General features: G+C 32.6%; 1 long non-coding RNA gene across 1 annotated transcript; it reads left to right on the top strand.

Moving 5' to 3' along the window:
- The first annotated feature begins 241 nt into the window (after positions 1-241).
- LOC128574098 (uncharacterized) lies at positions 242-12599 on the top strand. The gene is made up of 3 exons (XR_008376625.1): positions 242-276; positions 1219-1325; positions 11873-12599. It is a non-coding gene; the product is annotated as an uncharacterized LOC128574098 (long non-coding RNA).
- Positions 12600-13963: the final 1364 nt, after the last annotated feature.

Here is a 13963-nt window from a genome sequence, read left to right as displayed (position 1 = left end):
GTTGCTATTAATGAATACCTGAAGCTGGGCATCTGGAAAGAAAAGAGGTTTGTTTGGATTTTTGAAGAGACGGGGGAGCGGGGGGCTCGTCTCATCCAGGGGCCCTGAACCAAGGAGCGGCGGAGTTTGAAAAGCCAGCAGCTCGGGGTTCGGTGGCACCCGCCCCATCGGCCGAAGTTGGGGGGGGTGGGGCGCCAAGCGCGGGGTGGGGGTGGTCCTGGTCTTTGGTTCTCTACTCCGTCCTGTTTCAACAGCGAACATGTCGCGGCCTGTCAGGTCAGTGCGGAGTCCGAGGCCTGGAGCGGGTTGGAGGGGGTTGGGGGGTGAGTGGTGGGGGACAGAAGCCTAGAGTAGGCCCTCCTGAGTGCCACATGCGGCCTCCTCCCTTTTGGGGCCCGTGCGCGCCCTTGAGCGTGGGGGGCCTCGCTGACGCCCGTGCGCGCTTCCCTCCCCGCCCCGCGCTGCTGCAGGCTCCGAACTGTTCTGCTGCCTCCCCCACCCGCCTCACTTGGAGCTGGCGGTGTGTCGGCCGGAGGGGGAGGGGTGTGAAGTCAGCTCCCCCAAGCAGGCCCCACCTCCTCGGGCCGGCCCCTCGGAGCCCACAGGAGAGACGCCGACTGCTGCTCCCCACCTTCTGCGGGGAGGGGCGGCAGCACTCGTACTGTCCATTCCCCCGCGACTTGCGCGGCGGTGGGAGAACTCAGCCGTCTTTCTCGGGCGATCGCGGTGTTACATGCGAGGGGGGAGGGGCGGTTTTGCCACCCGGCCCCGCCTCTATCCTCCCGGGTCGCTGCAGGCCCCGCCTCCGGATCAGGCCGGGCGTGGGCGGGACCCGTTCTTTTCCCCTTGGGCTAAAGTGAGAGTTCGGGCTGGATCCTGGAAAATTAAGGACTGCTGCCTCTCCCTTACCTCGGAGTTTTGAGAGAATTAACCCCAAAGTTCGCTTTTTCTCTCCCGACTAGAAAATGTCCTTCTTCGGGGAAATGCCCATACTCAGGGAGGCGCGGGTTAACAGCACAGCCCAAATCCCGTGTAGTCCTCCTTCCACTCTTACCGTGTACAGGTTTCGGGATATTTTTGTAACCCTCTCCTTCCCCGAATGACTTTAATAATAAAGAGACTAGGTTCAGTTGTTAAAAAAAGAAAAAAAAAGAAAAGAGGTTTGTTTCATTCCTTGTTCTCCAAGCTATTTAAGAGGCATGGAGCCAGCACCTGCAGAAAATGATGGGGAGCTGGAGTATGCAGATATCACACGGAAAGACAGGAGGCAAGAGAGTGATGGTGCCAGAGTCTGTTCATAAGCAGATGTCATGGGAGCCACTACGGTGAGAACTCGCTACTGGAGAGAATGGCACCCGGCCATTCATGAGAAATCTGTCCCTATGACCCAAATACCACCCTTGCAGCCCCACCTTCTACACTGAGAATCAAATTTCGACATGAGATTTGGAGTGTCAAATATCCAAACCATAGCAATTATACAATATAAAGGATAAAATTATTTGTAAATTATGCCTCCACTCAATAGTAGGCTAAGTTAGGGAGTATATCTTCAAAATCAGATGGGAAAGGAGGTAATTGGGAAGAAAGTTTAAGTCTTGCTAAAAATCTATACTTTCTCATGCAATGATTATTAGGTGTTGAGAGATTTTTATTACATGAAAGAGTAATTGGATGCATGTATATGTTATGAAAAGAATTTTCATTGTGGAGAACAAAGTATAGAAGAAAATATTTAAAGTCAGGGAATTTGATGACAAATACATCCTAGTAGTTTAAACCAGAGCCTTAAGAGACTGAATTTGGTGGTACTGTGAAGATTGAGAAAGACAAAAAAATTGGAAATATTTCAGAGATAAGATAGAGAAGATGTGAAAATTTATTAAATAAAGGAAAGAAGAGTTACAATCTGGAATGTAAATTTTACAAATAAAGATGTCTCCACTTAAATACAATGATCAATACAATGCATCTCAAAGTAACTGCAGTTATTTCCCAAGTATTAGGAAAATAAGTCAAAATAATTACAAAAAGACAGGTTGCAATAGCATATGAATAAAATGGAAGAGTGCCCTGATTCCTAATGGCTTCGATTAGTTCCTTGTTCTTGGTGTAGTTGATAAAGTTACAGAAAAAAATACATTGACCCAGGAATTTTTTTAATAGTACTGAGCACAGCATAGCATTATCCATTCTATAGATTAAGTGAATGGAACAGGGCCTATAAATCTATGTCACCTTAAAATCCTGGGCCTGCTCTGATGTACAACTATGTCATCATGTACAATTCAATAGATGTCATTTGAGAGGATTTCGTGCATCTGGGATATGGAAATAGCTGGGAGAATTTTTTTTTTTATTAAATCATAGCTGTGTACATTGATATGATCATGGGGCATCATTCACTAGCTTTACAGACCGTTAGGGTATATGTGAAACTTGGAGAAAAATTTTTGTTGAAACTTTTTCAGTTGCTTTGGTCAGTCTCTTTGACAGTTTATTGAAAAATGTAGGTGTCTAAATGTTGCTGTGAATATATGTTGTTGACATGATTAGCATTTATAATCATCTTGCTTTAAATAAAATAGATTACCCTTCACAGTGTGGGTGAGCTTCATCCAATCAGTTGAAGGCCTTAAAGAGCAAAAATTAAAGTTTACTAGAGCAGAAGGAATTCTGCTCCTGTCTCAGACAGCCTGCTGTCTGCCTGCCATTACTGGACTTGCCTATAGTTTCCACAATCCTGTGAGCCAGTACTTTAAAATTAAGCAATCTCTCCCTCTCTCTCTCTCCCGCCCACCCTCCACACACATACACACACAGTTTGTTGTAGCTCTGTGGAGAATGCTGATATAATCATATGAAGATACTTTCTATATAAAATCTGTATGCAAAATAATATTATGTAACTTTCCTTGATAGGAAAAATAATACTAATAAATAAATACAAAAAGATTTAAAAATATAAATATGGATTATTAAACTTTTTATATCTGACATAAAATGATCATACCCTTCTTAATGTATTTTCTCATTTACATGGTTTAATATAATAAATTGATATAAGCAATAAGCTCATTTCTTTTCTTCATTCTTTTCTGTAAAGTTACAGGGACACCCAATGGAAATAACAGTAGCTCTATGGCTTTTAAATATAATTCATCATTTAAGCACTATGTTCTTTTCATCTTTAAAATGACAGAGTGTATACTGGATGAGTCCTACTTTCTGTTAATTTTTCACGTATTCATATTGAGCTCTGCCACTGAAGTTGAATATATATGAATTCTTACTTCATGTATACCTGAAAAAATGTATTTAATTCCCCAGAGAAATAACTTTCATAGAGTAAGCAAGTAAATTTTCCTTTAAAGTCAAGGTAGAAATATTTTAAAAACTAATATATGAATATCAATTCATAAATCTCCAGTAATATGTTTCCCTTTGTTCCATTTTCATTACTTGAATGAAATGAGTTTCATTACTTGAATGGAAACCATGGGAAGTTATTTAAGAAATCTTCATTCATACTTATTCTGTATCAAGAAAGATAAATTCATTAAAAGTAGCCAGAATTAATTTTTAATTTTGTTTCTAATTGAGAATCAAATATCAATGCTATGTTCTTTAAATGTAACATTTTTTCTTTTTTTGTTTTATTTTAAACAACATTATTAAACCTTTCATCTCTAAGTGCTATATATGTTTAGAATAAAAGATCCTAAAATATTAATAAGATAAAAATTAAAATGATAATCCATTTACGTTATCAAAGATTCACATAGTTTTATTACAAATTACTAATTGGAGAAAACATTACTGCGTGTTAAAAGAAGCATTATATTTTGAATCTGCTTTTAATGGCCATTATACTAATGGTCTATCATATTTTCATTATAAACCCAATAAGTGAGATGCATATGATTGATTTTAACCATCTCCTTTGAAGCTGATTAAACCGGTAAAAAGCTATCACCAGATGCATGCAAAATCTTTTCTTCCCCTTCAGGAACATTAGTTGAAGACCAAAAAAAAAAAAAAAACGAAAAAAAAATATTCACTATTATGAGTTAGTGATTTTCTAGAGATTTAAAAATAAAAACAGAAAATGTTCTTAAAAGCATGACTTTCCTGATGTTTGTTAAATTCGGTGAACTTGTTATAAAATGCCATTGAGAATAAACTGTGCCCAGTTCCAGAAAGGTCCTCTCTGTACAGACTTTGTCCTGTAGACAGGTCACAAACACAAGACTGTGCTTCTCTGTCTTGAGAAGTTATAGAATCATTGAAACTATGCAATTATATTGTCAGTCAAAAAAAAAAAAAGAAACATTCAAAACTCTAACTGTAAAAGGCGTAATAAAGACTGTTGTTTTGATAGAAGTGTTATTTAAAAAAAAGGAAAAAAACTTGAAAAATATTCTAAAGTCTTGTACTTTGAAATAAAAGTCTCTGTTAAGGAAGGTATATATTTATTTTCATAGATTCTATTTTTTATTTTATTTTTTTTTTTTACTTTTTTTTTTGGCCAGGGCTGGGTTTGAACCCACCACCTCCAGCATATGGACCGGCGCCCTACTCCTTGAACCACAGGCACCGCCCAGATTCTATTTTTTAAAAAGTAACTATGTGCTGCACTAGGTCTTCAAATATACTGAATATTGAAGTCTCCTTTTATAAATTATCATAAATTATATAGCATTTATGATTATTTTATTTAATATAAATTATTCTGAAGTCAATAGTACAAAACATGAAAAATAATCAGCTATTAAGGAATGGCAGTGAAATATTTATAATGTCAAGTCCAAGCGAATACTCAGGGAGATTGAATTCACTAAAAATTATCTTCTGCATACTTATTAGGGATTGTCATATTTTTAAGTAACCTGTTTGAGTTATTTTCCACCAATAGATGAAGTAGAATTTTAGTCTATTATTTTCTATGTAAAGTATCATTAATATTTTTCATCAAATAAATAATTATATGATGACAGTGATGGATCTAACAAGTGAAGTTTCAAACCAAGAGGCTCAAGAAACATTAAGAAGGACAGCCACACTGAACGGGTGCATAGTACACATTGAGAATCACACCTTTGTTGAGACTTTTGTAAGAGACAAAAGACGGGGCAACTCAAATGAGACTACTTCTTTAAATTATAGTTTTACCATTTATTGGATATTTGACATTGGGAAATTACAAAATTTTTGAAATAGTAATATTTTCACCAGCAAAATGAATTTGCTAACTACACTATTATAATTAGAGGGTAATGAAATAATTCTGTTACCAAATTTTAGTTCCATTCTGGAAACTTAATACATATTCAGTAAACGCTAGCTGTAATTAAAACTCGTGAAATTTTTAAACGTCCATTCTTTGCATTTGTAGTGCTAACATTTGTCCCATTTTATAGATGTGAACAAGGAGAGGATAAGTAATTTGTAGGAAATCATGACGTAGGAGAGCTTTTAGGAATCTGATCAGGAATGGGAGAAATGTTTTAAAAGAGAACAATAGAATGTCAAACATCTTATAAGCCAGAAACATATAACTACAAAATATAAAACAATCTGACTTACAATCATTTTTGGGTGTTACTTAAGCCAAGAAACAAATGGCAATAACCTTAACACAGTTTTGTAAGGTCAACATGAAAGGGACACAACATTTAACTACATAAAAATAAATAATTGGATTTTGTTCTACAATATGAACTAGATTATGTTTAAAAACTTGAAAAAACACAATACAAATATGAATGAGAAAATTAAATAATCACTTCTTTCATCAAAGATTAAAACTACTAATATCTTCTTATACATACCAATCCTGTGTTTGCTTTATTTTTCCTTTTTTTGCTAAATAATGTATTACAAACATTGCTGGACAATGATTTTCTTATTTCTCGGACCACATTCCAAGAAGCTTAGTATTATTATAAATATTTTAAAACTCACAACAATAACAATCATATAGCAAAGGAATTATACTTAATGTTAATGATTCTATGGGTTAATGGAATTATACTTAATGTCAATGATTCCATGGGTTAAATGGTAGCTCATTGTTATTTAATCTAATTTTGTGCTTCTTAGATTATTAGCAAGACTGGACATTTTTCTTATTTATTAGCCATTGATGTCCCTTATCTTGTGGATAGCCTGTTCAGATGTTTTAGTTCCAATGAAACTCAAATAATTACCTGTTACACTCTCAATTTCCAAGGAAATAAATACAGCTGTATGTTTGAACAAACTTAATTTAAAATGGGTTGTATTTTCTTATTATAAAAATAACTGATTTTCTCTGTAGAAATTAAAAGATTTAAAACAGAGTAAAAGACAGTAAAAAAAAGAGACACATATCATCTATCATTGTATGGTTTTGATAAAGTAAAAGATGTATAATGGTTAAAATGTTGTCATAAACACCTCTTTTGTGTTTTACATATACACATATAAATGCACATTTCTGTTTCTCTGAGAAAAAAATACACCAACAGATTAAAGAAATACAAATAATCTCTTATACATTCCACACACAAATTCTTCAAAGCAAACTTTTAAAATTAGGTTATAGTACTTAATCTATTAAACTCTTCCAAATGTTGTATTAACCTCCTGTATGGTTATACCACATTTTGTTTATCACATACATGTTAATGGAAAATTGGTCCTGACTTTTGAAATCTATAATTTCAATTTTGAAATGTATCTTAAGAAAAATATTATATATGGAGATAAAATTTTGTAAGTACAGGCATCGAAAAGACTTTTAACAGGTTTCTATTGTCTACTGTGTGCCAAGGGCTGTTTGCCACTAAATTACAACAGTTAATGACACTGACAAAATTTCTAACTCTACCAAGACTACCCTCTAGTGAGAATGACCATCAATAACAACAAAAAAATGTAAACATACACACATATATGCATATATACTTATGTTGATTACTGCTTTGCACATGACATCTATATTACATATACAAATGTATAAATATGTTCTCTAAGTTACAATGAATCAATAATGTGGATGAATCTCAAGATTATTATGCCAAGTGAAGAAAGCCAGAAAGCAAAAGAAAATGTTCAGTATGGTACCATTCTTGTAAAATTATACACAATATAATTTAATTTATAGAGATACAAAATAAATTTTAAGTTGCCTTCAGCTGGAAGCAAAAGAATAGAGGAATTTCTAAGTTATACAAGGAAACTCTACAATTGTTGTTTCCCAGTACAGTAATGGACACCTTCTGGGTAATTTTCATTATTTTAATTTTTGTTTCTAATGGCTATTGATGAGACAGAAAATATTGTCTGTTTTTTGCGCATTATCCATAAGTTATCTTTTACCACTTGTTTTTTCATTTTTTCCAGTAGAGTGTTTTCTTTTCCTTATTGATTTGTAAAGACATCCTCGGATTAAAAAATATATATACTACACATACACATATATATCTGTAAAGTATATTATAAATATTTTCTAAATTATTTTTTACTGTTTAATTATTTTAAGTCTTATTAATATAAAGATATTTTACATTTTACATAATTCAATTTATTTATTCATACTTTCAGTAAATTATTTATGAAATACTTGTTAATTCTGAATGAATACATCATTACATTCATTTTAGAATATGAATTTCAAATGTGATTACTTAGACACTTAGAAAAGAACAGTGATTGTAATTATAGGATATGTTCTATTTTTGTTCTTTTTTTTATACATAAAATTTCTATAGTGTTATATTTGAGGGATGTTAGAAAAAAACATGAAGTTTATCATACATTTCAAATTTCAAGCACTGAAATTAATCACAGTAGTTGTCAATCATTTTATAATTTTTAAACAAGCATTTTTATTATTGTACCTTTTGTTAAAGTAACAGTTGTAATCATCCTATTGTCTTGCCTAAGAATTTTCACATTTATCTTTAAAATTGCACTAAGACTTTTATAAACCATGAAAATATATAATGAAATCCTAGCAGTCAGTAGCTTCAGAGACCATTTTGAATTTTTTTGGAAATGTCAGAGTGTACCCAGAATTGTGAGTAGTTGCATTGCCTTTGGAATGCTCACTTGCCTACGAATGAGAAAATTTGTAAGTAATTGAACGATCATCTCTCCCTAAATTACCACCATGTCCCACCCTGAGTTACCAGGCACACTCGATTTGTAGCTGAGATATTGTTCTTGGATTTCCAGCAAATACAGATGGCAATGTTTGAACAAATTCACCAAATTATAAAGAGAACATCGTATAATTTCATTCTCCACTTGTCAATCAATGGCAATTATATACTCATTCAAATTTCAAATTTTATCATTATTTTATGATGTTAAAAGAAAACAAATGAATTGCAGTTTAGGATGTTAAGTCAAGGACAGGAAGAATGAGGTCAAGTTTGGCTAGATGTCAAATTAGACACCATTGCAAATGAGAGCTAGATGCAAAAATACCATGGGCACAATAATCAATAATGGCCCAGTCTAAAATAATTAATGTGAATCAGTTGTGCCTTCTAGATTAACTCTCATTATTTTTCTTTTAATAGCTTAAAAAATTGTTCACTTTTCCATATCTATAAATTATTGTAGCATGTGGTACTAAACTGTTGCAGGTATAAATAACCTTCAATTTGAAAAAACACATACTTTTTATTCAAACATGAAGCTATATTTTCTTGTGTAACAGGTTAATTCTACAACTTACTCCCCATGGTACATTCCACCTATTTAGCTTTTTTTCTGAAGACGTTATCATGCACTTCCCAACACACACACACATGCACACACACAAAAACATAGAAAATGTTAGTGGAGAATGTTGTTTCCATCTATTAAAAATGATGAGTTAACTTATGGACAGAGTCAGATCTATAATCGATAAGAAGCTATTTTTATATGTACACTTTGGTAAAGGATTGACAGATGGAGCATCAGAAATTAGATGAGGTAAAATTGTTATTCCTCATAAAATATTGGTATCAATACCTTATGTAAAAGTACACAAATATACATTCTAATTTTATTAAATGACAGACATGTTTTAAAAAGTCGTATATTCATTTATTCATTCAGAACACATATTTTTATTTTATTTTTTTGGGGGGGCTTCATTTTTCTTTTATTTATTTATTTTTTTTTAAATTAAACCATAGCTGTGTACATTAGTATGATCGTGGGGCACCATACACTTGGTTCATAGATCGTTTGACACATTTTCATCACATTAGTTAACATAGCTTTTGTAGCATTTTCTTAGTTATTTTGCCAAGACCTTTACATTCCACATTTACTAGGATTCACATATACCCTTGTAAGATGCACCGCAGGTGTAATCCCATTAGTCCCCCTCTTTCCCCCTCCCTCCCCCCACCTCCCCTCCCTTTCCCCTTTCTCCCTATTCTTAGGTTATAACTGGGATATAGCTTTCATGTGAAGGTCCTACATTAGTTTCATAATAAGGGTGAGTACATTGGGTACTTTTTCTTCCATTCTTGAGACACTTTACTAAGAAGAATATGTTCCAGCTCGATCCTTTCATGTTTACATGGATCGAGCCAGAACATATATTTTTAAAATCTGGTTGCTCTTAACTTGTTAGCTCATATGTCTGCACTTTACAGTATATGACAGCTGCTAGCCACATGAGGAAGCATTTAAAATACACCCCAAACACAGTTATATTTAATTTCAAATAATTATTTAAATGATTATAATATTTTATTGGAAAGCTTATAAGTATGTTTGTGATACCATGAGTGTATAAATCTAATTTTTGAATTAAATTTTGCGAAGTTTAAATGAAGGTCAATTGTTCCTTTATGAGAATTTAACATCTTTATTGAGATGTGCTGTTAAGTGTAAAATGCACACTGTATCTCAAAGATTAAGTCCAAAAAATAATGAAAACATTTCAATTATAATTTTATAATGATTACATACTATGTATTAAATCATAATTTAGATTTAAAGTTTAGCATGCTTAAAATTAGTTTTCTTGTTTTCCTTTTGCATTTTAATATAGATATGAAAAATTGTAAAAGTAAGGTATTAAGAGTTAATGTTGGTAAAGTACTAACAATGCCAATCATATAGTTAAATCATTAATATTCATGAATTTCATAAGTATCCATCTTATATTAGAGGCAAAGGCCTTTTCTTTTATAATTTGAAGGTTACCCATGAAAAAACTGCTCAAATTCGTTACCTTATTCTGACCTAACCTGGGGTCTGGATTTATTTTTTATAAAGCCTTTAAATAAGAGCAAGAATCTTCTATCAAAATGTATATCCAGAACTAACATAGTGGTGTTTGGAAACTCAGTTAAGGGAGTGGTGCTAAGTGTATTTCATGCATTGTTTTACTCAATTCTTACAACTCAATGAGCTGTATGTCATTACTGTACTTTAATACTCAGAGAAAGCAATTATCGTGTCCAAGAGGCACAGGTGTAGGCATTCAACAAATATCTTTTGAGTATCTCCCTTGTGCTTGGGCTGTCAAAAGCACATAAAAATTGCCAATGAACAAATATCACGAAGGTCTCTATCCTTCTGAAGTTTTATTTTACAGATAAGAATTAAAAATCTAAAGCTAGTTTTGACTTACTATAATTTTCTGCCTTCCCTGAATAATGCTACTCATGATAGTTTTGTGTTTGGGGATTAGTTATTTAATCTCCGTGACCTTTATCAACTTAACCTCTAAATAAGAATTAAGAACAAACATAATATTGAAACCAATATATTAATGCAGAATTTGGATTTGGAGTAAAATAACACATGTAAACATTGCCTTATTAACCTATCACTCACATGTTTATATTTTTAAATATTCATGTTATTTGAGAACAATTGCCAAAGCATACTGACATTCAACTAGTCTGATATTATTTTACTACTAAGCATATTATATGGTGTTGTTAAGTTAGTTCAATAAGTTTCTTTGAATGGATTCTCTTTCATTTTGTAACTTTGACATTAAGTATTGTTTTAATTTTGTCCCAAATGTATTTGTTCAAGACGCAGAGCTCTTGAGGCCTTTTGCTTAACACATAAAATTTTCCTAAATAAAATTTTATAGTATTGCAGGATGTCAGAATTAGACCACCATGAACATTATGTAAATAATGCTACAAAGTAATATTCATTTAATTTAAATCTTTTAAAGTAAAAATTCAACAAATTTATTCAAATTATATTTTAATTTTTTACATTATTTTACAATTTGAAAATTGTAAACATTACCAAAGTTTGATGTATTTAAACATTTATTCCAGTGTATAAGGATAGTCGCATCAAAACAGATGGACTTGTAAGAACACTTCCATAGTATAAACTGGCAAGTTTTCATTTTGTGAAGTGTGAGGATACAGAACAAACCATAAATTTTTCCTATGAAAAATAATATGAAAAGTAGCATAAATTTTAATGGCTTAATGTATCAAAATTTTATCAGAAATGTCTAAGATTTTTTATTTTCATTAGGCACGTCAAAAGTATTTTAATTGATTTGCTCTCACATATAATGCAAAAAAGTCCTCTGGATTTCTACTAAATCAGACATCAAACAAAAGTATGTTGATATCTTCAAAAGCCTGAGGCAGTCTAATTTTTAAAATCTGCTTCATTTTTAAAAATATACATTTGTCCTAATCAAATACATGCATATTCAAAGTTATAAAATTGAATTTTCTGCCTTTAGCCCTATTTTAAGAAGTAATAATACTCATGAATACCAAGAACAAATATTCTTAGGGAATTTTAAATTAATAATACTTAGAGTAACTGTTTAATAAAATGATTGTATTCTTCCAAAGGACTTCATGTTTTTTTGTTTGTTTGTTTGCAGTTTTTGGCTGAGGCTGGATTTGAACCCGTTACCTCCTGCTTATGGGGCCTGCACCCTACTCCTTTGAGCCACAGGCACTGCCCCAAGACTTCATGTTTTTAACCAAACAGCTCATAATGGGCTTAACATTATATATAAAATGACTTCTCAGGAAGTTCACAAGTAAAAACTAATAACGGCATTTAAATTTGGAAAATCAACTCAACATTTAAAAAACAAATTTTTGAAGAACTTGTCAACATAATTTGAATATGTGATGAATGTTTTCTTAATTAAAAAAATTAGTTATGGCCTATTTATTTATTGAAACATTATGTAATTATGAGAATTCAGCTATTCTAATGAAGTAGAAAATAAACTTGGGAAAATGGATTCATAAAACCTTCCATAAATGATATTATAAAAGAAACAATTCAAAAGCTAAAGACATTTTTTTTTCTATTAATTGAGTTCCCTCTTTGATTTAGCCTAATGCTATTTGACCAAAAGAAACAAATGAGTGTTTGGTTGTGGGGAATTGAAGTTAGGGGCTACTGAGAAATCTTATCACTTCAGGAATGACTTGTGATAACCTTATTAAATACGAAGAAATAAGTCAAAAAGAATGTCTTTAAGGGCTTTGATATTTTATTGAAACTGATGGTTTTTCTTAAGAAAAAAATGGGTTATAGCAGTGAGTCACTGAAAATTGTTGCACATTATTTTTTATTTTAACTTCCACAAAGACTTATTTTTCATAAAATTTTGTCCTGATATTGAAAAATTTTGTTAACATATTCAAGATTTATTTAATACAATAATATTATGTGTCTATAAGCTTCTTTTTATATATTGCTGAGGTGTACTCTGGGTATTCATGAAGTTCATTGTAAGCCTTAGTACACAAGCTAATATGATAAATAAAATATTGAAAAGGCTAAGGAAAAAAAGAATAAAAGGAAAACTTTCTTGTGTTCTAGAGCGAGTAATTTGCTTTCATTCAAAACATATCAGAAACTACTACATATAAAATTCACATGATTGTATTACAAATGAAAACTGATTTTCTTAGAAGAAAGATGTTTAGTAGCTACTAAAATCAGTGTCTAACTCTGATAAACGCATACTGAATGGTGAAAATAGGCATTTGAGGGTAGCATGCTCACATAATTTCTACAACAACTGGATTAATTTTTATGAGTTTAAATATTATTCCTTTAAAGTTTTCCCCTATGACAAAGACAAAACATAAGTGGAGATACTCATTTGTTGACCAGAATGATGTTAAGTTGTAGCCAAAATTCTCTGAGATACGATATTAAATTGCCTTTCTTTGTGTAAAGATAAATATTCAATGTATCACAGAATTAGAGATGTTTCACAAAGAGTTCTGAATTATTCCCAGTCCATATAGAAAAATCATTAAAACAAACCATAGCATGACCCTGTGTGCATCTCTCATAGATGCTATAATTAATAATAAAAATGTAATAATATTCGTATTATATGGATTAAGGAATGGATTCCAGGAAAAATGAAATAAAAAGCAAAACATTGTATTCGTGAATATTTGGGTAGGCATGAGACAAAAAAAACTGCGAACAGAAGAAAAAATAGTAAGAATTAAATGCAACATAAATTCCAAGCGACAATGAGATGTTTATTAGGATTCAAAAGTTTACTTACAAATGGACCACATTGTTATGCAAGAAAATTAAAGGGGGTCACCGGTAATATGATCACTTCTAAATGAGGAAGAAGCCTAGGGGTTAAATGAGTTGCAGAGCTGACTATCCATGAGTCGGGGAGCAGCACGGACAGAATTAACCAGTCTTTCCTCATCAAGCACTAGCATGTTAACAGGAAGAGACCTTAACATCCTTCCTGTTAGCATGCCAGTACTTGAGTCTAGAGGGTACTCTAGATGCTGTAAAGATCTCTTAAAGTTGTGGGCTTCCTTTGCCTGGTGAGAATACTGAGGAAGTGTTTTCACCCATAGACCCTGTGAAACTTTTGCTTCATAAAATAGAATATACCATATGTTACAGTGTTGTTATTTAGCAATAGAGCCCTAGGCATGACCATACAACATACTGCATTCAGGCTGTGTCT

This window comes from Nycticebus coucang, chromosome 21, assembly GCF_027406575.1.
Source record: "Nycticebus coucang isolate mNycCou1 chromosome 21, mNycCou1.pri, whole genome shotgun sequence".
Lineage (NCBI taxonomy): Eukaryota > Metazoa > Chordata > Mammalia > Primates > Lorisidae > Nycticebus > Nycticebus coucang.
The sequence above is the reverse complement of the archived record's forward strand: the minus strand, read 5'-3'. Positions and strand labels throughout refer to the sequence as shown.